At 39.3% G+C, this 26,755-nt stretch overlaps 1 protein-coding gene across 6 annotated transcripts in view; it reads left to right on the top strand.

The window, feature by feature from the left end:
* The window catches only part of ST6GALNAC3 (ST6 N-acetylgalactosaminide alpha-2,6-sialyltransferase 3), a 249,563-nt gene that overhangs the window by 36,956 nt on the left and 185,852 nt on the right, over positions 1-26,755 (top strand). Inside the window, exon 1 of one of the 6 annotated variants that reach the window (XM_084527727.1) lies at positions 7,649-7,865. The exons of the other annotated variants lie outside the window; for them this stretch is intronic. The gene's annotated coding sequence lies outside the window, so the exon portion shown is untranslated. Of the gene's footprint in view, positions 1-7,648; positions 7,866-26,755 lie in introns of those variants that run through there. 6 annotated transcript variants of the gene reach the window in all.

The raw sequence follows: 26,755 nt of genomic DNA, 5'->3' as shown, positions 1-26,755 counted from the left end.
TTCTTGCAAATAATCCATGCATCACTTGAGCTGAGTTAAGAGACCTGCACTTTTTCTTTGGGTTCATGGGTTTCTGCATACTGGGAACTCTGGAATAAAAAAAGACAATGTGATTGTGTTGTGCATCATGTGTTCTGGAGACCAGAGTCATTCACATGCTTTTTAGGAAGTGCATGGCTATATCATTTTTAATTTTTTAATCAGTCAACCAACTGAAATTATCAGTACAAAATCTGTAAAAGTGGGGCATTGTGTTTAAAATAATGACAGTTATTTTGTTTCTGATCGCTTTAGCAGAACCATCTGGAAAATGATCATTCTTAGCTTTATATATTTGATATTGGATAAAATACCACACAGGATATTCTATTTCTTCCTTACTATTGAGAAGAGCAAAGGTGAGGCAGGAACTGAAATGGAAGGGTTTAGGATATGAAATCTTGTAAGTGATGCTGTTCAGGAGTAATGGATTATGTTGTCTAAAGGCAATCCTATTAAGTATTTCTTGTATACCTGTGCAGCATGTGTGACGTTTTAAAATTGCTGTGGGAGCACCACACTTGCTAGTAATTAAATGAAGTGTAGCTTCTTATGAAAGATGTATTTTAGAGCAATTTGCATTACCAATAGGCAGTGGAATACTAGCATAGGCTGGTAAGATCCAGGTGTGGAGCAGTTGGAAGTCAGCAGAAAAACATGTTTATTTCATGGGAATAGCAATTTGCGTAGAAGAAATGCGGAATGAATTATTTATAGATCCTGTTTCTTCTAATGAGGCATTGCTTGCATGCTGGTTTGCAGGATTAGGTATCTTCTCTTTTCAAAAATTCTCTTCCTTAAAATACAAATAACCTCACTTCTAGCAAAAGTTTGCTAGGTCTTTAGTGAAGGGAATGACCTCCTGAGTATGTGACAACAGTTAAGACATCATTTTGTGGTACTTGATGTTTTAATTCTAGAAAAGCCAAAACCAAAATACCATATTATCCACAGTATCACTTTTCTGTACACTTCCCAACCTTTTGTTTATAATGAACTTTATTTTCTTTCAAATCTGTTGTTTGCTCAGATTTCAGCCATTTCCTTCTGAGAAAGATAGGATGATACAACAATTAACAAAAAACAATGTGTATTTACTAGCTGTTTAATATTCACATTAGTATCATTACAAACCTATTTAGGCCAGTAGAGCACCACCTTGAATATTCTTGAATAATCACTATTCTATTGTTTTATACTAGATTGTGAAATTATGATCCCGTAGTTTCTATATGTGCTTCTCCAAATTCCTAAGACATGTCCCCTTCTCATAACTGGAACTCGATTTTTTTGGATTCATCCGTGCTAGGTTTTGATGTTTTACTGTGTTGTATTCCGCTGTGGGATGCAGATATTCTAGAATAATTTCCTCTCCTATTTACATTTGTTCTGATTTGGCAGGTGAATAAAGGTTTCAAATCTCAGTAGATGATTATTGGGGCTTATGATACTACTGAAATTCACAATAGTTTTACTAAAATTTTCTACCTTAGCGCACTCAGCCATGTGAGTGAATGAGTTACAAGTTAGTGTGTCAGCTGATCTATGGTAATTGTCCTGTGTTTGCATTTGTCTGTGGCAGTCTGGTCAGGTAACAAAGTATTAACAGAAGAGAACTTTCTCTTAGTGTTTCATATGTGGAGACAGAAGGAAGATTTTTGCATTAAAAAAACAAAAACAAAAAAAAAAACAGAATGGAGAAGGAGACTGACTCACGGTCCTGTGGGATTGATCCTTGGAGCTCTGGAATGTGTAAGTGGGGGAAAAATGCTTGAAGACGTATCTTTTATGGAATTTTTGTAGAGAAAAAACTTTAACTTTTTTTCTGTATGGTTAATAAGGGAATTTCAGACAGCTGTCTCTGAAGGTCTCTTTATCTGTCTCTTTTTATTTCCTTCCACAGGGCATAAAAATACTTTCACAGAAAAAAATAGATTTACCCTACTAAATGTTTTTCTTCTTAAGCAGGGGAATGGGAAGAGAAAAGCCACTGAACATCTCAGACAAGCTCCAAGAAATGGCAGTTTTGGAATACTCTGCGAATAGACCCTGTACTACAGTGCGTGTGTTCTCTCAGCTAGAGCTGGCTGCTCTGCTGCATGCTCTTAAGGCCTGGCAGCCTGTCTCTGCAGCTCTGCTATAAACTGTAGTTCATATATATGTATTTTTTCCTTTGCATTCACTGCCACTTGTGCATTTGCATTTTTTTTTTTTTTAAACCAGTTAAGGTATCTTAGTGGTTTTATCAGGTCACTTCAAATCAACTAAGATCTGAAGACCTTAAATGACATAGCTTTCCCCCCATCTAACCACACTTCCTCTTGAGAATACTAAATATAGTGTCCCAGGAACCCACTGTCCTCTCGCCCTTTCCTTGGAGTAGTTCTGGCTTTGTAGGCTGCCCATTGCTACTCACTTCCCCTCTGTTGTGCCAGCACAGCTGTATAAATGTGGTAACATAACCACACCTACAATACTAGAATACACATTATAGTATTCTATACAAAAACATATAGTATTTTTTATATATAAAAATATATTTTTATAATATATAAAATACATTTTTTGTAATTTTTTTTTGTATAGAATACTAGAATACAACTGGAATACACTTTTTTATTTTTAGTTTTCCAGGCTTGCGTTTAAGATTGTTTCTTGAATATTACAGACATTGCACTGTGCCTAGCTGAGGGCCAGCACACATGCAAAGGGGTGGCCTACATGGGGACAAATCTTTATGCGGGTGGTACTACCTAAAAAGCTTCCAGCAGTGTTAATTGTTTGCACTTAAGTGAGGGGCTGGTTGCCAGTGTCTAGACAATAACCAGATCTAGCCACCATTTAAATGGGGGAAGAATCTATATGGGAAGTTTTGTAGCAGAAGCGCAGCTTTATCATGTGTGTGCCCCACTGCCCTGAGTTAGAGAGGCGACAAATGCTCTTGTCCACTGTGTTGAATCAGTGTCTCTGAGCAATGCAATCTGGTTTTAGTGCACCTAGAATGGAAAAAAGAAGTGGTCCCTCCTTCATCTAGTCATGACAGCAGCCAACATTTTTCCTGGACTTGTAGATACCCCTGTGACCTTGCCCAGCTACGCTCAGCTGAGTAGGTTGCACGCTATCTAGCTTTGTTACCTTTGAACAATGCGCATGGGTCACCTGTCTCCTTGTCTCTATGTGCCAGTACCACTCATCTGTAATCCTGCAGAAACTCTGGGTACCACAAAATATCTGCATTGATTAATTTCTACATTTTAACAGTGGGTGCAAGGGGTAGGTAGCTGAATTATTTAAGAAGTAGTACTGTATTTGAGTAGCACTAATGCTATAGTTTGAGATGGTAATTGTACTTAAATAGTATAATAGAGTTGATGACCATGTATGTTGGATGTATGCTCTTAGGCCCTTTATTGCCCTAGATGTGTTCTGATAACTCAGTGTGTGTGTATGTACACTTCTGTCTAGAGGGTGGTGTGTGAATTCAGCTGGTGTCCCCATGGAGTGCTTGTACTCAAGGTACATTGTGTGAAGCTCAGCTGTTGTTTTGTTTAAGGTTTGTTTGCATAGTTTTCTTTGCCTCTTGGTCTGTCTGGTATTTCAGATGGTGGTTGGAAAATAAATGCTTCCAAAAAGTCAGCTTTAGATATTTGCCAAAACCAATGTTAACCAGAAGTATTAGAAGAACCAGATTGGCTGTGCTTTTTTCACTACTGAGATCTTACATGAGACCTTATTACTACCAGCCATTCATTGATTCCAGTGGGAGAGGCTGACTTTGGTGTGCTTGTTCTGAATGCTAATTGCAAGAGCTTTTAGAGCTACAGACTCTTACTTTACCTCTTACCTCTGATCATCAGTTTCAAATCTGCCTGAGGCCATTGCAATGAAGAACGATCACACAATGAAAAGTGCATCTCCCAAAAGGTAGATATCATGCAGGTCACAGATATGTGGAGATGTATTGTAACTACCTTTCAGCTTCAAAGTCTGCAGCAAAACATTCAGTGACAGTGAAAAGAAAATGGAATTTAACACATTTGCTGCTTTTTAATTTTTGTCTGTCTGCCAAATCTTGCCCTTTAAGGGAAGTTCTCAGCCCCTTGTGAATAAGGCTTGAAGAACTGACTTGTGGGCCTCAAAGCTAAGTACCATCTCTTGTCATGATTTGCTAATGGCACCATTAAGTCACTGGTGTTTTATTTGTAAAGTGTCTTGTGAAGCTTTGCATGAAAGTGCTCTAAAGCAAATTATGGGAAAGAGTAATCCATTTATGGAAATAAGCATCCTTGTAGGAAGGAAAATGGAGAACTCATCAGTTGTTTAGATAAAACTGCAGGAAGTCTACTTGGGGAGAAAAACAAGATAAAAACCCGAATGTTGAATTGATAATAAAATTATTTACTGGGCGGAAACTTTTTGTACCAAATGAAAATGTGTTTTGAAATTGGGGTTGAGACCTGAAGAGAACTGTGGCTTTAACAGCCTTAGATATGTGACAGCTATTTGGCATTGTGTTTTTGCTCAGTAAAAACTTACATAAACAGCTGTGTGCTTTATTAATTGCTGGTTGTTTCTCACTGTTTTATTAGTAACAGAAAAATGGCTGTTTTGAAACAGGTTATTTTGGTGCTTGGAACAGAAATGGTAGGATAACGTTGTTCCACTCTTTCTCTTTAGTGGATGTAAGATTGTTTTAACCTTGGATCAAAATAGTCATTGCCAACTATAATATATGAACTATGCCTATAAAAAAAATAATCAAAAATCCTTGAGGCTTTCTCATCCAAAAGAAATAGGAAGAATTGCTATGCTTACATGCTAGTACTACCATTGCTTTACCTCGCCTCTTGCTCTGATTAAAACCCAATCCTTGTTTGTATGCTTCCTCATACCTCTGAAGACGGGGGGGAAACCAAAGTGAGATTACAGGATTCATATTGAATCGTGTGTGGTATTCAAGGTGACTGGAAAGGACAGTTATTTTACATGTTTCTGGGACTACTAGACAAACAGGATACAGAGGAATATAATTAGTAGCCAGCTTGCTGCCTAGATGCTATTTTTCAATATACTATTATTGAGTAAAAAGTATAAAGTAACTGTGTTTTAATAGGCTTGTTTGCTTTCAGGAATTTAAAAACTCTTTATAAATTAGGTAAGAAAGGTATTATAAACTTCAAAGGATGAGCCTGGTTTTGCTGATCTTGTGTGAAAAGTTCCCTCTTACTGTTCCATTTGTGTGATTGCAGACTATGACAATAACTTAATTAGTGTAATACATGTACACTATTGCTGTGTATATGTAATGTATTTGCTTAATAGTTTTTGTTTTTGTACTTCTATTAGTCATTTATTTGCCACGCAGTCTGTGAGAGAAATGAAATATAGTAAAAGCTGTATCCAAAGCTATGGAAGGAAGTAATTAAGTTTAATTGAAGTCATTTCTTTGAAGTATAATAGCAGATGCAAAGGCCTAATTCAAAGCAGATTTAGGCAACACATGCTTTGAAATGCTAGCTTGCAAATAGACGAGTATTACCATTTTTAAAATTTATGTAAAGCTGTCTCCTGAAACCTCAGTCTGGAGATCAGGTCCAATAATAGACACTTGGGCTAAGTTTTGATGAGGGTTGTTACTTCTGTTTCTTAATATATTACACTCTTAGGGTGAAAAAAAAATCCCGGAAGTGCTGTCCACAACATAACAAACAACTACGATAGAACTGGGAATTAGGTCGGGCTACTTCTTCATCAGCTGTGTTAAGACATCCATTGGAAATTACAGGAAAAACTATATTAATAATTCTGAAATGTAATTACATTATATTTATCAAATGTTACTTGCAAGAAACTTTATACCTTCTCATCTTCATTTTCTAATATTTGTATGGACTTTAAAGGTTCAGTTGTTTTTATATCAGGACTTGAAATTGAATTTTCTGCAATAAATGCAAAAACGTACAGGCTTCTGTTGCATGAGGGACTGATTATGAAATCTGCATAAAAAAAGAAAACAAAACAACAAACAACAATCAGGTAACACTTAGTTTTCACAGCACACGTCCTTTATTTCTTTGCAGAACTGATGCAAACAAGAGAATCTTAAACATAAAGATGAAAACTTTTCTTACTCTAGTGTTTCCGAATTGCTGAATAACAGAATGTTTTTTATATATATATTTATATATAAAAAATGTTAACTTCCTTCCACCTGCACAATGATATTAAATAAAAAGTTTTCAAATACCTCAATTAACTGCTCTATCCAATTCCAGAGAGGCTGAGTCTATCCTTCCCTTCCCAGACTCACGAAGGGGGAAAGACCTAGAAGTAACAGCTGTGGAAGGCAACTGTCCCTCTGTGGATTTGGCTGGTGGTGGAATTACTGATGGGCAGATTCTGGTGGTAGCAATGCAGAGGAAAGCAGGGTCTGTCTCTGGCCCCATATGGATGGGCACATAGCCTTCTCCAGCACTGAAGTAGTAAAATATATTTGTGGACAGATTAGAAGATGCTGCATATTATTGCTTTTTTTTCTGTCTACCATTAGGAAGAAGTAACAGATGAGTAGACTAGGCTTTTCTGTGTCTTAATTTCATTGCTGCTACTAAAGCACTAAATAAATGTGGTAAGTAGAATAAGATTTACTGCAGAACTGTGAGAGGGACTGCATTTTAAATGTTTTCTTGGGTTTAATTTGTATCTTAGACTGGCGATTCATACTGCGGGTAGGGATTTTATGGCAATGTATGCATAATACAGTAGGCTGTATCACCAGGTGTTCCTGATGTCCTTCTGAGAGGAAGGCAAAGCTTGGTGTTTTTTTTATTACACTAGATTTTTGTGTGTGCTGATAGACAAAAAAAAAAAAAAAAAAAAACCACAAACAAAACAAAAACAAAACGGATCCAAACAATTGTTTTTCTTGCTCTGCTGAGAGAAACATTGTTCCTTGAAAGCCAGCTGCAAGAGGGCTGGAGGGGCGACATAAAATGGCTGCCACCCCGGCTAGGCATGGTAGTGCTGGCTGCCTACGGGAGCAGGACCATGGGGGTACTGGCATTTTTCTGAAAGCCAACAGTGGATTGCACCTGGCTGGACTGCAGAGATGAGGTGCCTGAAGATGCTTCTTGTAATGACAGCCTGTCATCTGGCTTAATTGGGGCCTGTTTTCAAAAGAGACCTCTGTGGGGATTTTCAAAGCTTTTCTCTGGTAAATATAGGCACCCAGTGGAGATTAGGCCTTGGTCCTGTTTTTTCCCTGTTGCAGGCTAAGAATTATTGAAGTGTGACAAATAAGACAGAAAAGTGTTGTTGAATGGACTTGTGAGCATGTTTACCTCTGTGATCGTTGCCTAGAACAAGAAGCAAATATGTCCGTGTGTGTGGGAAGCTGGTGTGCGTATGCATTCTCTCTACAGAAAAAGCATAATTAAAAGCAAAAAATTGTGAAGTCTGGGGTTTCTCCTTTGAGAAGAACAGTGGAAGGCCGGTAACCACCCACTAATGCATGTGCAAGTTTTTAGAAAAGAAAAATGTTATGAGAAGAGTCTGAGGGAGCTGGGCTTGCTAGGCCTGGAAAAGACTTGAGCAGTAGCTACTAGCGGTCTTCTGCTACCTCAGCGTAAGGAAGATGGAGGTGGGCTCTTCACGGAGGTGCACTCTGGAAAGAGTCAGCAGCCTCAACTTGAAGCAAGAACAGTTCCAAAGAAACATAATGAGAAAAAAATCCCACAAAGACTGGAATAACACTGGTACAGAGGCTTGGCATATCCACCCTTGGAAACTTTTGAAACTGACCAGGCCGAGGCCTGAGGCAGTGTGAGGTAAGTGACTAAAGCTAGGCCTACTTGAGGCAGGAGTTGGACTAAGTTATCTCTAGAGGTCAGGTCTCCAAGTCTTAATTATTCTGTTAATGATTTCTACAATGCTGCTGCTATTGATAATGTTAATTATAGTACACCATATGTAGCAGGTTTATTGAAGCATGTCTAATAGCTGTGTCAACAGAATCATCCTCAGTTATGTGCAGGTCAAACACTTTGCTTCTCTCTTTAATCTTGCTAAGTTGGCGTACTGGAGGTGATACCTCCAGAAGGTGAAAACCATAGAGTTTGTTTCTACTTAGAGTACATTGAAGAGCTGGAAATGGCGGCCCTTCAGATGAGGTGGAGGATTCTTTTACCAATTGGCTGGGGGGATGAATAAATTACTGTCTAGTAGTCTTGAATGTAGTGTTCGTGATCCTTTATTAAGGTCACTGCAATTAAATACAGGCTTTTATTGAAAGGAATTGCACTTTGCAATACTTGTAAGAGATCCTGAAGAATTGTATTTGGCAGCAAACTTTAATGTGGCAGATCTATTTATTTAGCTGTCCTATAGCTTTTTTCTTTTTTCCATGCAAAAGGCACTTCAGTTTTTTTTGTTTGTTTGTTTTATTGAAGTGGTGGAATGTAACTGCTTTTGCCGCATGTTTTCAACTAGACAGAAAAACCTGGCTAAACCAATAGGGTGTTGGAACTAGATAATCTTTAAGGTCCCTTCCAACCTAAACCATTCAGATTCCATAAGTCTGCTGTAATTTGATGGTATGTGAGAGTGCAAGTGCAAAAGTCCATCTTTCAGCTTTTTTCTGCAGTTTGCTGATTCATCTGGCCTTTTTTTCCCAAAGGCCCTATTTAAAACCCACATTCAGGGTTATTATCACTTTCACCAAGAGAATAAGCTTTATGTAATTATACAAGAGAGACTGATCTGGAATGAGGTTTATAGCTTGCTACTAGTATGAAAATTCTTCTTTACAAATTTATTTTTTTAATTAAGGGTAAGTGAAGGAATGTTTGATACATATGCCCTTATTACAGCTAAGTAAAGTGAACAGAAGTGATGTATTCCAGCTGTTTCTGCTGAAATCCTGTCTTGAACAACAACCTTTTCTTGTTGCTCAAGGGCTATAGTGTAGGCACAGGAAATGTTGAGTTTTGCCCAACCAAATTGTGTATGGTTAGACTGCTACTTGAATTTCACACCATTATTTTTACTGGAATGTTAGAGCATACAATGTAGTTCATGGGTGGTGTCTGCTAGATATACAGAAACCTAATCCTATAGGATTCAGGGGAGGTAAGGAATTGTTTTGCTTTGTTCTCATTACCTTATGTTTTTGTGAGGATTATGATGCTAATGTATTGTCAAAGTATTCACAACCTCCCTACTCCCTGGCCCATTCTGCCATTTAATTTACCATAGCTTAAAATCAACAGCCTGCTAAAACACTTACCGGTAAGCGTTATTCTAGAATGCGTGTAGGAAACAAAGGTCAATCCACTGGTGCCTGTACACTGAATGCATTCTAACATTATTGTCACAGATCTTTGCTTTAGTGTGGCTTTGGTCCTCCTGCTAGCTGTGCTTACTTGTCATCCAGGAAGATTCAAATGAGTTTATGCCTTAACACCCTGCCATGATCTTCACCTTGAATCTAAAAGCTGAAACAACTAAAACAGTCCAGGTTCCCGGTCAAATTGCGTATTAATAGTGGGTGTCATATGCTTCACATCTAGAAGGACAGACTTCACCTAACAGATTTATGATACTCTGACTCCTGAACTAAACTGGAGTCTTTTTCTGCTACAAAGATGGAAACAAAACATAGCTTACTGCAAGCATGCCACAGAATGGATTTTGCATTACTAGGAATGTTATTGTAGGTCTGCTATCATTGGCAAATATGCACATCTTTAAATAGCTGCTGGCAAGACTGGATTGGAGCATGTGTGTTTTTGTATGCACATTCATGTTCAGGTGGACGGAGGATAAAGGCAAATATGACTGCTGATTTTGGATCTCATCCTGTCTTTCTTGATGTAGTTTCTGGCTTTTCAAGACGTCTTCCAGCTCCAAAATGTTATTTCTTAGACACTGTAAGGTATGAATATAGTATTTTTAGTATATTGTGGGTTAGTTTGAGACAGACTGGAGGACATTAGTAGATTATTGTGCATGACTTGAGTAGTTTCATTTTCAGTTATTCAGACCTCCATATACAATAGGAACAAAACATTCTGGCTTTTCCAACCGAGATGTATGTATGGAATCTGTAAATAAACAGTCCTTTCTGTTAGCGTGTAGTTCTGGTTGGTGTTACCAACCTTCAAAGATCAGAATTTTTCAGGTTAGGTTTAATGCAAAACTGCCTGTTGGACTCTATCCTCCAGACCTATAATCAGAGATTTTGATACTGGCTTTCCTCTTGCAAAAATCTTTTAATAGATCCTTTTAATAAAGAATATAAACTAAGGCTAACTGTAACAACTCTGCCTTTAATACACACCTGCATTGAACAATTACTGTTGTATTTTTCAACACCCTCTCGTATTTTAAGGGATAATAACTTAACAGAAGTCTGCCAAAATAATAAGCAGAGACTGAACATAAGCCAGAATAATGTTCTGTCTTAAATCCAGTTTGTTTCTTGCTTGGCTTCATCTAAGCAAAACAACAGTGTGGTGTAATTTGCCAAATGGTTGTATCAAGTTTACGTCTACCTTGGCTATCACGAAGGGGTCTTCCTGAATTATCTGCTAACTTCTTAGCCATCTAGTTAAGTCTGGTATCTAAGAAAACAGGATGCTGTGGGTATTTTATCATTTTTTTCTAATGGAAAGAGGTATTGTTTTCATAGCAGATAGCTCAGCAACAACAAAGTTCTGAGCAGACGGAAGAGCTTGAAGTTCTAGTTTCTTTTAATTTGAATTTTTCTTGTTTAGGCTTTTGCATATTTCTCTATAACTTGTACAAGGTCAGCTCTAACTGTACTCAAATGGGATTAATTAGCTTGCTCTCTGTGGGGCTTGACCTGTAACTGCTGAAGAAAGGATCTCATTTCTTGCAGAATAAGCAATGTTGTTTTTTTTTTTTCTTTTTTTTACAGGAGTGTTGTAACAGAGCAGTCATTTTGCTTTTTGCTTTTTAATCAGAACAACAATATATTTATTATAATTACTCAAGAACTGCTAAGGCATCAGAATTTTTTTCCTGTGTCTATGGGTTTCCAGGACAAATATATGGATTTTATTAGTTTCAGTGATGAGACTGAAACTGTTCTGGTCTTGATGTAGGGAATGTGTTCTGGTCATGGTGTAGGGGACTGGTTTTGCCTTAACCATTTTACTAGCTGTACTGGAGTCTGAAGCTATTTTATGTTGTTGCGTTGCTTTTGAAGTAAGCTGTGTTCTCCAGAACACAGTTAAAAACTTTATTGAAATGGAGGAAAAAAAAAGAGAATGATACTGGGACAGAAGAAGACAGGAGAGGTATTTTAAGCAGTCACATATCACCCTGCAGAGGTGTTACAAACAATCTTGGGTGCTTCAGTAAACCAGAACACATTTCCATATTATAAATGGTGCAGCACTAAATTCCTTAAAAATGTAGAAGAACTTGTGGTGTTTTACATATTTTATCTGCATAGCAATAATCAAATTCCTGGATGAAGTAGTACAACTTCATTACTATCAGCAAGGGTTCACTGGAGTAAGAAAGAACTGAATCAAATCCCACAGAGCTCCTGTCATGTAAAGTAACAAGCTAATGCTTTGCATGGTACTTCAAAGAAAAAGGCAGAGCTTAATTGAAATCAGATGGAGTGACAAAGCTATATCCCCAAGCCAAAGTGAGCAGTGGTCAGTTGGACTCATGAATGTTCATGAAAAAGCAATAGTTTGCTGAAACTCTACATGGGTTTGGTATGTTTTTTTAAAAAAAAAAAAAGTCAGGAAACATTGTAGTGGCTGCATCTTCATTTTTGTTTTTGATTTGGGACATGAATGAGATTGGAATAAAGAAGAATCAACTCTTACCTGCAAAACATGTTCTTATGAAATAGAGAAAAGATGCCTTGATGAAGAAAAATGTTTTCCTGCTTAACTTTTTAAGCTGTTTTAAGAAGTTGGGATCTTGATCTGCTAATTGTAATGTAAGTGTCCTGTTTAAAGGAACTGCACCAGCTGCCTTTCTCATACAGAGTCCAAGACTCTGTGCTCACTGCTAGGGCAGAAATACATGGTGTAAACAAGAAAGTAAGGTAAACTTCGAAAATCTGTGATTCTAGCAAGTCTTAATGTTAGTTCAAAAATTCAAAGACCTGTAACAATCAGCCCCTTTAGAGGATGTTTTAGAGGATCCTTCCAGGACCAAAGAAAGCAGGGATTTTACTCTGCAAGTCCCCAAGGGCATGTTGCTCATGTATTGTTTATGTTCCTCCTCTTCCATTCTGGTAGATACCAAATGTTTGTCCTCTAACGGTTTTCTGTCTGAGCTCCAGGTAGCCCATACACTGTTAATACGTTCACCATAATCTATGAAGTAGTTACTGCATAGAAGATCAGTACTATTTCAGCAGCTGTGAAAATGTGCTCTGAGGGCTGCATAACTTGGAATAAATGTTTCACTAAACTTGTTACGAATGATGTATTTAACTACTAGAGCAAGTCAATAATATTTAGAATTAATTTAGTGTTCTTTTTATTATTAAAGTTTGCTTGCTTCCATGGTGAATAGTCTAGTAAGCATGTGGTACTATAGAAATATGATATGGTCTGAGTGCTTTATTAAATAGCTAGTCAATAACTGCATTTACCAAATGAACTTAATTTATTGCATTTATCTTTTTCTGAGGAGTTCACAGTTCATTACAAATGATTTATTGAACACGCGTAAACCAGTTTAGTAAGCTGTGTTCTGTCTTGAGTGAATGCATTGCTTGTAGTATTGCTAGTGTTTTATAAATTTTAAGCAGTGTTTTAAGTTTCTGAAACATCTGAAAATGGTGATGTATGCATTGTTAGAAGTCTTCATAGATGATCTTTAAAACGTTAGATTCCACCTGTAGCATATGGTGCTTCACACTTATTGGTAAAAGTAGTACGTGGGGATTTGTCCCATATCCTGGGGTATTGTTTTCTTAAGCAGCAGCAGCGAATGCAACACTGCATGAGGAAAAGACAACTGTAAAGCCTACTTCAAAGAAGCCATCCACCTAGGAAGTCCTGACTTACGTTCTGTCCTAAGAGATTAATCACAGTATGGGGTGCTTGTCTGAAGGGGTTTGGAGGTGGGTTGGTACCTCTCTCTGAGAGTCGTTCCCTTTTTCATTTTTGTGTGGTATGTCTGTCAGCAAAGAAAACAGTCCCTCTGCCTTAGTGGCTGGAGTGATCTGTAGTTAGAAAAAATAAAAATAAAAATAGGGCATATGCCTACATTAAAGCTGACTTTCATGGGTGTTGCAAATGTTTTTAGTATCTGAGCTGTGAATAACAAAGCTATTCTGTTTGGTAGAGTTTCAGTGGCGAAGAGAATGGGAACCTTTATCAGTGAAACTACCTCTAGACACTCAGAAACGTAGGGGGGAAAATGGGGCTGGGAGCTGCCTGGGGACTGTTTTGAGCCAAAGTCTTTTACTCATTTCCAGCATTCATGCTTTTTCACTTCCTTTTCCAACGCTGTCATGAGCTCATGTTCAATTTTTACTTTTCTTGGCCAACCCTCAAACTATTTTGCTCCTCAGCCTGTTGGTCTCAGCACCGTGCCAGCATGCCCTTATCTCACTGTGGGTACTTAACTGGCTCTGATAAAGCTCCACGAACGGGATTTTGTATGAGGGGCTGGCATCTCCAATAGAGCTTGTATGCATACTGTGGATGCAGAAAGCATTTTTGTGGATGTCATAAAACCCAATGAAAGGCTTTGACTGATTCAAAGATAAGGGATTGCAGAGCTGAGAACATCTTTTTAAGAAGCTTCTAAAAAAAAGTGGGATATCTTTTCCATTTTGATTGTTTTTCTGCAAAATGGTGGTATATCACAAATAGTAATGTCAGAGAGCTTAGCTGAAAGTACCTTCCGAATGTGCAAGTGCATGTGTATTTTGTTTTTAATCAAAGAATGGTGAAAAATTCCTTCACGCTTGAAATATGGAAACAAAAATTGTCAAAATATTTTCCCCAAGACTCTATCTGGGGAGAGCACACAACAAGAAGTGTAATGTTTCCTTTCTTTAAAACTGCATTGAAAGAGAAGAGAGCCAGCAGGCAGCAATGGTTTTGGAAGCATCGTGTCATCGTGTTACTGAGAGAGCATGGAAGAGGTTGCTCCTCCTTTGCAGTCAGATAAAAGTGAAGATGAACGGAACAGAAGAGTTCAGTGTGAAGGGACTCTTCAAAGATCATCAAGTCCAACCGCCTGACTTCTTCAGGGCTAACCAAAAGTGAAGTGTATTAATGAGGGCACTATCCAAATGCCTCGATCGCTGACAGGCATGGGGCATCAACCACCTTGCCAGGAAGCCTGTTCTGGTGTCTGACCACCCTCACAGTATAGAATTTTTTCCTAACATTCAGTCTGAACCTCCCCTGGAGCAGCTTTGTGCTGTTCCTGCCCGTTCTGTGCTTGCCTTGGCAGTTTATGGTAGAATATCAAACCCAGCTGGGCAAGAAGAGTCCATTTCTGGACACTACTAGGTGTTCAAAAAGCAGCTTAAAATCCATAGGTTTAAGTAGAATAGTGAGGTATTTGAGACTTTTTGCCTCCATCCTGTGGTTTCTAAAAAAGACTCAGAACTGTATTAACTAAATGCTGTGTGTTTGTAGGGGCTTCTTCAGGAGCTTTTGCTTTCCTTTTTATTGTTCTTTTGTTTTGCATTTCCCATTGCCCAGTTAGGCCGTTGCTCTTCAACATTGTGAGTTTTTCGCAGCCTTTGTTAAACTAATGATTTTGTCTGTGAAGCCCTGAAATCTATGCACAGAAAACAAAAGGCTTGGGGCTTAATTTTTTTCCCCTCTAAGTTAATGAGTTAACACAAGCATGAAGGAGGAATACGTTACCTTGCACGCACTTCTGAATTCTGGTTTAGCTGCACTACATCATGGCCTGTTCTCTTTGTAGCTTTTTAAGAACATGGGAAATTATTAGACCTGTTGCTGTCTTTATTAGTCATAATTTGAATTAATCTGTGGCATCCTTTTCCACTTCTGGTATGCTAAAACTGTACAGGCTTAAAGAGAATCTGATACCATGTCTGGTTCTATATATAAGGCTGGATTCTTCTGTCCTGAATCCCTTTCTTGTGTCCCCCCCTGCAACCTGGAGGCTGTGTGAGGTGACCTGGGTGCATTCAGATCCTTTAGGAACCCTTCCTAGATTCCAGCATTTCAATTAGCGACTGAATAGCTCGGTAATTTGGCTTGTTAAGGTCCGAAATTAATTCTGCCTCTTCTCCTCCAAGCTATTTTCTACTGCTGTTAGCAAAATCTGCTTTCTCCCTGATTCAGCAAATGGATATGCAAAACACTGAAATAATTTTCTTTTTGGACAGTGACAAGACAAATACTGTGAAACATCCATTGGCCATGACAAGTATGGGCTTAAGCCAGAGCTCACAAAAATCGATGGAAAGAATCTCATTGACTGGACTGGATCTGAACTCAATCCTCCTGCTAGCAGAAAAGGGAATGAAATCACTGGGATAAGAAGTCATGCATGTCTGATATTGCATGAAAAAATATTTCTGCCTAATATATTAGGATATTTGTCAGTTTGTGTTATCAGCAGTGTCAATGCTACTGTGTGCGCACCATTCTTCTCAATGCATTGATGTGATTTGTGATGCTTTACGTTAGACCTAGCCTTGTGCATTAGATTAATTTCTTTGCATCCATTTCAGGAGCCTCTGATCCTTGTTTTATGCTCCTGCCTTGCTTTCTCCCTCTGTATATGACTGTGTGGTATTGACAGATGTAACAATAACATTCCCATTTGCTACAGACCTATCTTTCTTGAAACTGTTCTCACTTTTCCATTTGATTTTTCAGTCACCTTGCTCTTCTCAGTGGATCTGTTTTGTGTATAGGTCACCAGACTTCTCCCCCCCCCAAAAAAAGGCAACAAAAGCTTCCTCCCCCCCCCCCCCCCCCCCCCCCCACTCCCCACAAGGATAAAAAGCCAAACATAAACCTGTCAGTCACCACATGGGAATTAACCAGGTTATTAACCAGGTTGGTGATGGCTTGAAGAAAAGGCACTTTGATTCCTGATGACAGATGTGGTGACATCCCGCATGTGAAAGCTCCCGGGCCCCATTCCATACAGTATAATAAAATCTACGCTGTCCCCATCTGTCCAGTGTCTAGTAGACTTGTGCGCATGTCATGACAGCTTCCATTCTGCTTTTGAATGGCCCAGAAGAAGGCTGGCAGTGGCATTGGTCTTTTGGGGCTATGTAGGACATGTCTCATAGCAACTACAGTCGCAGGCTTTTTTTTTCCCCCCTCATCCCAGTCATCTGTCAGCCGTTTTTGGCACACTGTCTTGGAGTCTTGATACCAGATAACGGATGGAAAGAGTTGCAGGTACAGTGAGGGGAGCAGACTTATTTTTTCCTTATTTGTGAACCTGCTTCTCTCACTCATGCATCCATTGCTGTCAGCAGAACTGACAGGTCCAGGTCCTGAATCTTACAACTGAGGAATATTGACTGAAAAGGCTAATCGGTTCCAGTGTCTGCTCTACGGATGTTTTTTGTGGCTTGCTGCTATCCTTCCCCTGGGAGTCAGGTTAGAGGCATAAGGAGGTGCCTGACTTAGTGGCGATCCCGACCCAGCGTGAGCTGTTAATCAGCAGCTGAAGAGGAGCCACATCCAGATTGCTGCCAGATGTTTGTCTCTGCACAGATTTTCAAGCTGTGAAGCCGGGCCCCTGCCAGCACTGATAATGCTAGGCATAAAATATTGGAGATGGCATCATGTGGCCCAAAGGCTAACATTTCAAAAGCTTGTCAGGCACAGGATTTAAAGAATTCTTGCAGGATTGCTAGGGCTAAGTCTCTTTTTTTTGAAAAGGGATTTAAGCATTTGGGCACACAACAAGAAATGTACTTGGTGCCTGATTTCTGCTTCTTTGATATTAGTGAGAATTTAGGTCATAGGAGTGTTTGCATTATTTCATAAGGATCCCAAGGCTTCTGAGTTGCTTTTTAAGTATCTTACCTGATGTGGTGTTTATTTTGAGTGAGATAGTTTACAGATACTCATAGATAAGACAAAATGTTTTACAGATGCTATGTGGGGTGTGAGCCCTCCCATCCCCACCTCTGTGCAGGTGCTTTAGGACTACCAGCACAGTATCGATCCCTTTCACTGTAAGCGTTTCCAGACCTTTGCTCCCTCAGCACGATGCTCTGATCCTAATAAGGACTTCTGAATATCATTGTAGTAATAAAGATATAAATGATACTACTACAAACCAGAGACTGGCAGCGATAGGTGAGACCAAAGCCCACTTGACAGAAGCAAAAGATCAGAGCAAGCATCAGATGATGCTCCCTTGTTGTCTTCCATCTCCCTGCAGAGCAGGGAGAGGTCTGTAGTTATGTGTAATGAAGCTCTTTGACCAAAAAGACTTGGGAGTTTGGAAATGCATATTCAGCTGGTTTCTGATTGTGAAGGCACTGCTGTAGTATTCAGTATGAGTAAATATGGCATTCAAGTGGATATCATCTCTAAATGTTATATAGATCTCTTAGGTTTAAAGAGGTCACTGCTCTTTGAAGCTACAAATACGACTACTAGAGACTTGAAGTTTTGTAGCTGTCTTAATAAAATGTTTTCATTATCGAGTGTTACACTGGGAGGCAGAAATTCTTCCATTTCATCCTGTATGCAGGTTGTTTTCCCACGTGTGATCCGGCGTGCTTGTATTCACTTTCCTTGCCTTTTAAAAAATGAAAATACCATTTAAAGAATAATATTCTTTGTGGGAACTAATCAGCCAGCATTTTGTAAACATGGGAAAGCATGCCTTAAGTAATCTTGTTCTTACTATTTTTTTTTTGTTTTGTTTTTGAATGTTAGTGTTTTTAACAATGCTGTGTGTTTAAACTATGCATGCGCATGCCTGCGTTCAGGAGACCTTTCAGTAAATAGACCACTGCAGAGCTGCTGAATTGCACTTCAGTACCGGTGAGCACTTTAGAAGTTATTTCTCGAAGTTACTTCTCTATTGAACTCTTTAACAAGGAGTGTCCACAACCTTGAAGCAGTCTCTTCAAGTCCCTTTTTAGTTGGGAAGATGAAATTGTGATGTCTAACTGTTTAGATGCTTTAGTGCTGGACATAATAAATAAAGAGAGAAACATCAATATCTGTTGTCTGTTAGCAGTGGTTCATAGCCTCCTGTTGTCGAGAAAATATATTTATACTTTCTCATCCCTTAAAGTATGTCTTTGACCTCTTTCTAAGTATTCTGAAACTGTAAGGTTTATGGACAGCACCGACATTATTGGGTATATAAGGAAAATGAATCTGTTCTGCTATGAAATCAATCTTTGGTACTATACCCACTAGTTTTGGGTCACGTCTATGGTGGAAGAGGTTTATTGATGAGAAATACAGCCCAGAAACAAGGATGGCATGAGTGCCTGTGAAATAATGCAGAAGGGCTGTTAACTGAGCAGGTCAGTCTGTTTGAAGGTCCCTTGTTCACACCACGTTTTCTGTTCCATTTTCATAACCCTATATAGCTGTGTATTTACTATAAAGCAAGGGCAAGTTTGGCTTAATTAAAACAGCTGAAGATGAAGGAGAGGTATCTTCTGTTCCCATCTCTGTGTATGGGGTCAAGTGATTTGACCTTTCTTGGTCTCAAAATTTCTATTTTCTGTCCTTGCTAGAGGACAATGCTGAGCTGAAGAAAACAACCAAAAACTAAACAACTAAAAATGCCCCCAACCTGTTTTAGAAAAACGTTGATAGAATAGGGCAAGATTAGTGCAAAGTAATAACTTCTTTCCTTCTTGCTTGTGAGGAGGCTGAAGATCCTTTTCACAGAAGTACATACAGACTGGGACACTTTTTTTTAAGTATGAAACACATCACAGTCTTTCCTATAACTTATGTCTCTAAACATTGCATTGCAAGGCACGACCTAGATTTCTCCTTTCTTCCCTACTCCAAAGGGTTTCCCAGCTGAAAATAAAATAGGGGTTCAAGAAAAGCTGCCCTTTAACCTGCCTCTGTGATGCTCCTCACTTTTGGAGTTGCTCTGAAGGTGTCACAGGTCTGATAAGGAACAGTCGTCATGAGTCTGCTTCATGCTATAAAGAAACAGAAGGAGCACAACAAGAGTGTGCCCCCCAAGATAAACAAACAAAAAAAAACACAACACAAACAGTGAACTCTAACTTCTAGGTTTGGAGTGGGGGGATGCCCTTACGGTGTTGAAGAATTGTTAAAGGGCTGTGGGTCATAATTGGGATTTTCAGTTTCCTCATTCACATTCTAGGACAGGGACCTTCAGGTGCTCAGAGCATGAGCAGAACTTGAGGGATGATGCCGTGATGCTCTGCATGCAGTCCCGAGGGAAGCCCCGACTCACACAGCTGTGAGCAGCGCAGGGCCTGTGCTGCCCATGCAGCATCGTGGGGCAGCCGGGGCCTCGTGCGCAGAGAAGCTGAGCAGAGCCTGCTCCGAGTGGCTCCGCAGAGCGCGCTGCAATCCCTTACGTGACCCAGCTGGAAGGGGAAGGCTTTGCATTCCTGCTGCAGCAGGAAGGGAAATGAAGTAATGCGTATTCCTTTCGCTTACGGTAGTGTGTCTTGACCAGAAGTGCTCTTAGACTTGCAAGTTGTTTTGTAAGGCTAGGGGAGACCTGTCTGTCACGGCAACCCTTTTCTGTTCTACTAGGAGAGATCTTCTAACACCTTAATAGAATTCAACCCAATATTTTAATCTTGAGATGATGTCAAAGAAGGCCTTGGTGAAGCCTGTGGTCGCTGCAAAAAACACTTAGTTTTAGTTCCAAGATGGCTGCATTTATTTCTTTTCTTCTGCAAAGCCTCATTTTTGTTGTTTCAAGGCAAGCTCTCCAAAATAGGTTGCTACACTTAGGATTTGGAAGGGGGGTTATTTTCCAGATAACTTGTTTTTCCACTTGGCAGCTTTAACGTGACCTTTGTCCTAACCAGATCTGCAGCTTTTCCACAATTCCTTACAATTGAGTGTTTCATTCTTTGGAGCCTTCTGACTCCCATTCAGTTTTACTGACCTACATTTTGCTGGTTGGGATTGATTGCTGGGATGATCTAAGCTGCTGTCTGCTAAAGCCTTAAATTCCCCGATTTGAATAAAGGGAAAATTATTTCTTAACTCCTTGTTTAGAGTGATGTCAGGAGAGACAAATTCAAGTGACTTTTAACATCAGTCTTCCTTTCTGGTGAAGTGATCCAGCTTGGATCTTGCTTAGAAAACAGACAAATAGAAGTGTAAATTGAATTTGCTGAGGCAGCAGACCTACAAGAGATGTGACAGCTCAGTGCCTTGTGCTGCGAGAGACCTGAGGCCAGGGAAATTGTTCTTCAGGCGATTGGGATGTTAGCGGGTGACAGTGGCGCTGCAGGGCTTTAAAAACGTTAGAGGAAAACGCAGTGGGTGCTGGTTGCAGCGTGCTGTCTGTCAATCCCCTAAGTCCCGGAGGAATGTTTTGGGGGATCTGGAGATGTTCCAGAAGTGCTGTGTGTTGGAAAGCGATTCCTCCGCCCTCCTTTTGCTACAGCGGGAGCTGTGAGGGGAATGCAAACTCTCAGCAGCTGAAGCTGACAGGGACAAGCTGCTGTCTGCTGGAAACCCCCTGCTTTTCTTGCTTTGGGGGGGGATGTTGCTGGGTTTTGTTTTGTTTCCTGGTGTTTGTCCTTTGTCTCACTCTGTAAGCAAAAGCAGGAAGCCATTTTCTGAGGCATGTTAAAATATTGCTATGGCTCTCAGGTGACTAAATACCTCTGCAAATAAATGTGAAAGTTCTGGGGATGTGATTTACTGTTTTGTAAATGGATTGAATTTCTGCCTTGTGGAAAAAAGCGAGACAATAAATTATAAATTCACTAATAAAAAGTGAAGTTTTGCTGTTTCTGTCAAAAATAATTTACATATGCTATTATTTGTCTCTGTGTTCACATAAGGAACACTAAATGTATATATTACCATGGTCTGGAGAAGAAGCATGTGGTAGAGGAGGAAGGATGTGTGTGTGAAAGAAATATATTTGAGCCCATTGCCTGATCCCAGCCCACCTGTGGCTGACACACAGTGCTGAGGAAGGACCTGGGTTGGGAGAAAAGATTGTTCATGGGTTAACATGTGTTCATTAGGAACCGTTCCTTTGCAGGATGAGGGGAATGTCTTCGTGCTTTGGCTTGTGGCCAGCGTTGCCAGCACTTAGAAAACTTCATTAAATCTTTGTCTTATGAAAGCAGGACTTTGTTGGAAAGGTAGTGAGTAGGCCTGGTATATGGAGACACTTGTAAAATGGATATTGCTTTTTGTAATAGATAGTTCTTAATGCACATTGGTATTTACACATATTCTCTGGGCACCCCACTGGTGAAAGACATGCCAATATAGCAACATATTCTGGGGAAACTCTGAGTTATTTTCATTAGATCCAGTCTGTGTGGTAATTCTGATCTTGGCCTGGCTTCGTTATCGTTTCACAAACACCAATGCTGACAGTCACGGAATTTGCATTTTCGTTTAGCCTTTTGTAACCCTTTGCCTGTGCTCCGCAGCACGAGAGCACATTTTCCTCTGCCAAGGAGAATTAAAGTTAAAACTCCTGATTTTCATATTTGGTTTTATGTCTAGTTTTGCAATTTTTTGTTTTGCATTTTTTAAACTATCTCCTTTAGAAACCACTTTACGCAGAAGGCAACAATAAAGCTAGTTGCCATTGAGGAGGACAGGAGAGGAGGAGATAGAGGACATTCTAGTTCCTACGTCTTAAGGTTCCTATGCCTTAAGAATTCTCTTTAAGACACAATGAACGATTGTCACAATGGCCAGTAACATTTCTTGTAACAGTAGATTCTCAATCACATCAAGGTTTTTTAGTTTTGTCAGCATATACACAGAACTAATCACATGAAGACTTGCTTTATCTGAGAAGAGATAGAGCATAATTTTTTAAAACAAATCTGCTGGAAAGATCCTAAGCTTACTTCAGGACCCCTTGACATGCCTCTATGTAGGGAAAGATGTCATCAATGCCATAAAGTCTTTTCAATCAAACCTGGTCTCATGGTGCAATTTAGTCTGCTGTTAATAGCATCTGATGTAACAGCGTGGTGGCAGGTAAACTTTTGAGTGGCATCTGTTCCAAAGGATCCTGTGATTTTGAAGACTTAGACATTTGGATCCTAATTCTACTGTATTTTCAATTGTTTCTCCATTCATATGATAATCAGGCTGCTTAGTTGCTAATTATTATCACTGTTTAAAGAATGCAGAGAGCAAAAGCATGTGTATGGCCAGACGCTTTTAAAGATTTAAGCAGTAAGATGATAAAGCTAAAAATTCACAGCCCATCATGTGCTGCATAATGATTAGAAAGCAGCTAAGCCCTTCTTGTCAACCTTTTAGCTAAAAGAAGAAAAAGTCTGTGTTTGTAAGCAACATGCTAGCATTTTAACCACGAGATGAATGTCAGCATTTCCATAAATCTCCAATTTAGAAAATTAAAATACTATAGGGACCATAAAGCGCTGAAGCTGATGTCTACTTGCAGTTCTGTGCTGCTGTAGAAGACAGACTGTCAAGGACGTTCGGTTTAATTGCTGGGGAAGGCAAGCACACAATTAAAAGAATGAATAATGTGAGTGGTAAGGGTTTCATGTTCTACGTGGAGTCGACTTGTAAACTCCTTCCCTTTCCTCTTTCATCTTTCTACCTTTGCTTTAGGTCTTTCCATCAGTCTCTCTCCCCACCTGCTCTTACCCACTCTTCCTCGGTAGCTCTGAGTCTACTCTACTGCAGGTAATTATGACAGCAGGGACAGGCAACCTGCATCTTCCCCAGTGAACCTGGCTTCGCTGGGGCTGCTTGCATTTGTGCCTTTTAATGAGAACCTGTCGATTTGAAATCTGTGGCCTTAGTCAATATGTTACCTCGGGGTGAGTGTCTATGATGCCTTTCAGTTTTCATCTTCCCCTGTGCCAAACGATGCTTTCCTACTGACACCGCAGTGTAAATAGGCTATTATTTTCTGGAACTTTCCCATTACAAACTGTCTGATTTGAAGATGGACAAGGAAAAGCAAGCTGACTCCTGCCTGCTCACCTCTATTCTGGTTATGTTTTTGCAGCTTTTCCCTATCAGCTTAAAAGTGTTGGTTCATACTTATTATTTTTGTTAGTCTGCTGTGTGCGAATGTTTCAGCCTGGAGGAAGTATGATTCCCGCAGAGCTGAGCAAAGAAGCATTGGAGGAAACTGCATTTATGAGACAAGATAGGGAATAGATTATTCTGCCCCGATTTGACTTTGGCTTTCCCTGCTTGTGTGTCCATGAAAATAAAAATTCAGTGAAACAGGCTGGAAGAAAAAAATTAAATGTCAGAATCAGGTGAAGTTAAGAGGTGATAAGAAAGAATGTAATTATGTTGTTGCCGACTTTAAAACATGTTACGTGCCTCACCATCGCAGAGTAGTAATATCAGTTTTCACACAAGAGGGCACTCTTGGAATTTTAAAAGATCCTCGGCTCTGGTAGGGCTCTTTATTTTTTAAACATGCATGTATATTTTAATATGCCATTTTCAAAGCTCTCATGATTTTCTAAGGCTCAGTCTGCTGCCTGGAGAAGTGCCCCTTTCCTTCTGTATTTACCTTCACACTGATTAGGACGGACACCTATTCATGTTATACCTTCTAACCACTCAATCCACTGGGTGGGGAGGGATGATTGGCAAGGAATTCGAGCAGCGCAACCAGGAAGATTTTGATAAGAGTTATGTAAATGGCAGGCGATCAGTTCTGTGTTAGATGTGATATTTGAATGCTGTCAGTCAGTGATGTGACCTAGTTGCAGGTTACTGACAAAGGAAATCCTCGTATTGGCAAAGTACTTATTACATTCTCAGTATCTGGAGAAAAGGATCTGCTTTTAGGGTACAAGGGGGAAGAACACAACTAAAAACCAGAATCTCTCCAGAAAATCTCTGTGGGACAGTAGTTTTGCAAGGGATTTTTTTATACAGAAAGCAGTGTGTTCAGTTGTGGTCGCTATGTTGGGTACAGTCAAAGCACAGCATAGGAGATGTGGCCGGTAGCTGAAGAACTTGCAACGCACTAATCGAGGATGGTGACAGCTGGGAAAGGTGGAAATGCCATTTCCTGCTGAGTTCATCTCATCTGTTGTCACCTGGGTATGAGGATTTTTGAATGCTCACTGGCCTGGTTACGATTCAGACTGGATACCATAAAGCTCAAAGGCTGTGTAGGTCATTGGCATGGCCCGTTGATATGTTCTTTGGCACACAAACTGGGTTTTATGTTGGTGAGAGAAGGCCCAGCTTTCTGGGAAGGTACATATATTAAATTTGGTTCTGGCTTTTTGGAGCTTATGGGATCGGGTTCTTCCACTGTCCTGAACTGCAATGTTTTTTTCAGGAGTTTCTTATCTCCTACAGTTTGCAAAGGGAGAACGCTTACTATATGACATACAAACCAGACTAAATCATGTTAATGCATTTGTTTTGGCATGCAATATTCTGGGTTCCTTGTGAGTGTCGAGGCAGGCAGTGTTTTCTCCTACTGCCTCCATATGCAGCTTGGTGCCCTCTCTTTCAGAACAGCAAACTGTGGAGGGCAGCCCTCTCCCATATCCTCACTTTACCTTCTGACTGAGTTATTCTTCCTATTGCAGAATTACCACATAAATAGCCGTAAATAATCACATTACTAGTGCTATAGCTGCATAGTTCTGGTAAGTTTGAGGATATTTTTCAGTGTCTATAAAAATGAATGATTGCTTTTAGTAAGGTATTTAACATTCAACCTCTATTTTTCCCTGGTAATGAATTCTGTGGCCCAGCAAGCTAATGTGTTAAAGAGTATTTGCTGTTAATTCACTTGCTTTGCTTCTTATCTTCTGTCTTTCAGAATCAGTGACTACTCTTCTTCTATTCACACACTTACAGGTCTGGAAAGGACTTGTCATCACCTCTGTGATCCTTGCCCTACGGCATGGTCAGCTATATTGGTCATCTTGGACAGGTGATTGTCTAACTAGTTTTGGACACCTTCAATAAGGCAGACTTTGCAGGCTAAACTTCATTACTCTTAGAAAATGCTGCCCTTGTCAGTCTTGCTGAAACTTAATCCCTTTACTGCTTGTGCTGTCCACCTGGCATGAAGAACAGTAGCCTGTTAAGTATTTGAAGCATATCGCCTTGTCATCTCTCCTTTGAATTAATTGACGTATTTACCCTAGCCTTCCTCAGATTTCTTTAAGATTTCTGATCTGATCATTCTGATTGTTGTCTGGATTCCCTATTTAGTTCCCATTTTTTTTGATATGTGATGCTCAGGAGTGGGACTATTACTTTACTTGATACATTACAGTCTTGCAGTAGAACAAAAGTATTTTGCAGCTGTTTCTGTATATAGCTCCTATAAGATGTGTACTTTCCTTTAGAAGGCAAAGAGAGGCTTCTTTTTTTAATTCCAGAGTAATCTTCTGATCTTTTTCAGATGTGCATTTCAGTTTTGCTGCTTTCTTGCTCTTCATCAAACTACCCATCTGATGAATCTAGTCTTAGGTTTCCTTAAACTTCTATTTTTTTCTATGTGCTTGAGTCATAAAAATCCAATTCTTCTATTTGTTCTAAAATTGGAATATCATAAATGACTTTACCATTTGTCACTTCAATAGCATCTTAACACTTCCAATATTTGTCACTTCGCACAATGTAAATTGATCTCTTTATTTGATCATCAATCTACCTTGACTGTAAAATCTAGTGTTGTGTGTGGCTTATGTGTTTTTTTTTTTTTGTTTGTTTGTTTTTTTTTTTTTTTTTTATATTTGAGGCCCAGGCAAGAACAACAGATGAGAAGCAGTCAAAATGTTAATGTAATTTTAATTTACTTTAAGTTCAGCCCTAGTGAGGTCTCTTTCTAGAGAATGACCTTAATTTTGGTCCCTGATGGAAGAAATCTTTCTTATGCGACTATAGGCTGTAATATACCACTGATTTTTAAGCAGAATTCCCCACTGATTTCTTCAGGGAGTTTCTCTTAAAATGCGACATCACAGCAGAGCTCACTCTAGTTACGTGTACCAAATGAGAGGATGCAGTTCACTTACATTTTTGAGTCTGTTGTCTAAGCTCTAGTGGCCACTAGAGGGAACGAGAGATCCCAGGCTGTTTCCATTTCAAAAGAAACATTTTTTTTCCTCATTAGTTTCAGATTCATCTCTAAGAAATAACTGCTAATCTATATTACCTCATCTTTTTTATGATAAGAACATTTAGTGTGTGTGTAAATGTTTCAAATTCTCAACTCCACTGTGTGTTTGATAGCTCTTCTGCAGAAGTCAGGTTGGTCCCACAAACAAAACAACAATAAAAAACATTACAGGATTTTTTTTTTTTTTTTTTAAATCTGGTGTCTGATTAGAGAGGTGCGTTTTTTTTTCTTTTTTTTTTTTTTTTTTTTTCTTTTTTTTTTTTTTCTCCCTCAGAGAGCATTAGAGCTACTGGCAAAATATTGGATTAGTGTTGCAAACTGTCAGGGCCTTCATTTATAATACTGTCAGACTGTTTATGCCAGCCACTAATGACTACAGAAGAGTAGGCATTTTATGCTACTGAAAAATCTAAATTACATT

This window comes from Aythya ferina (assembly GCF_964211825.1).
Source record: "Aythya ferina genome assembly, chromosome: 8".
In the NCBI taxonomy this organism is placed as follows: Eukaryota; Metazoa; Chordata; class Aves; order Anseriformes; family Anatidae; genus Aythya; species Aythya ferina.
Note: the sequence above shows the minus strand (reverse complement) of the source record. Positions and strands in the feature narration are given on the sequence as shown.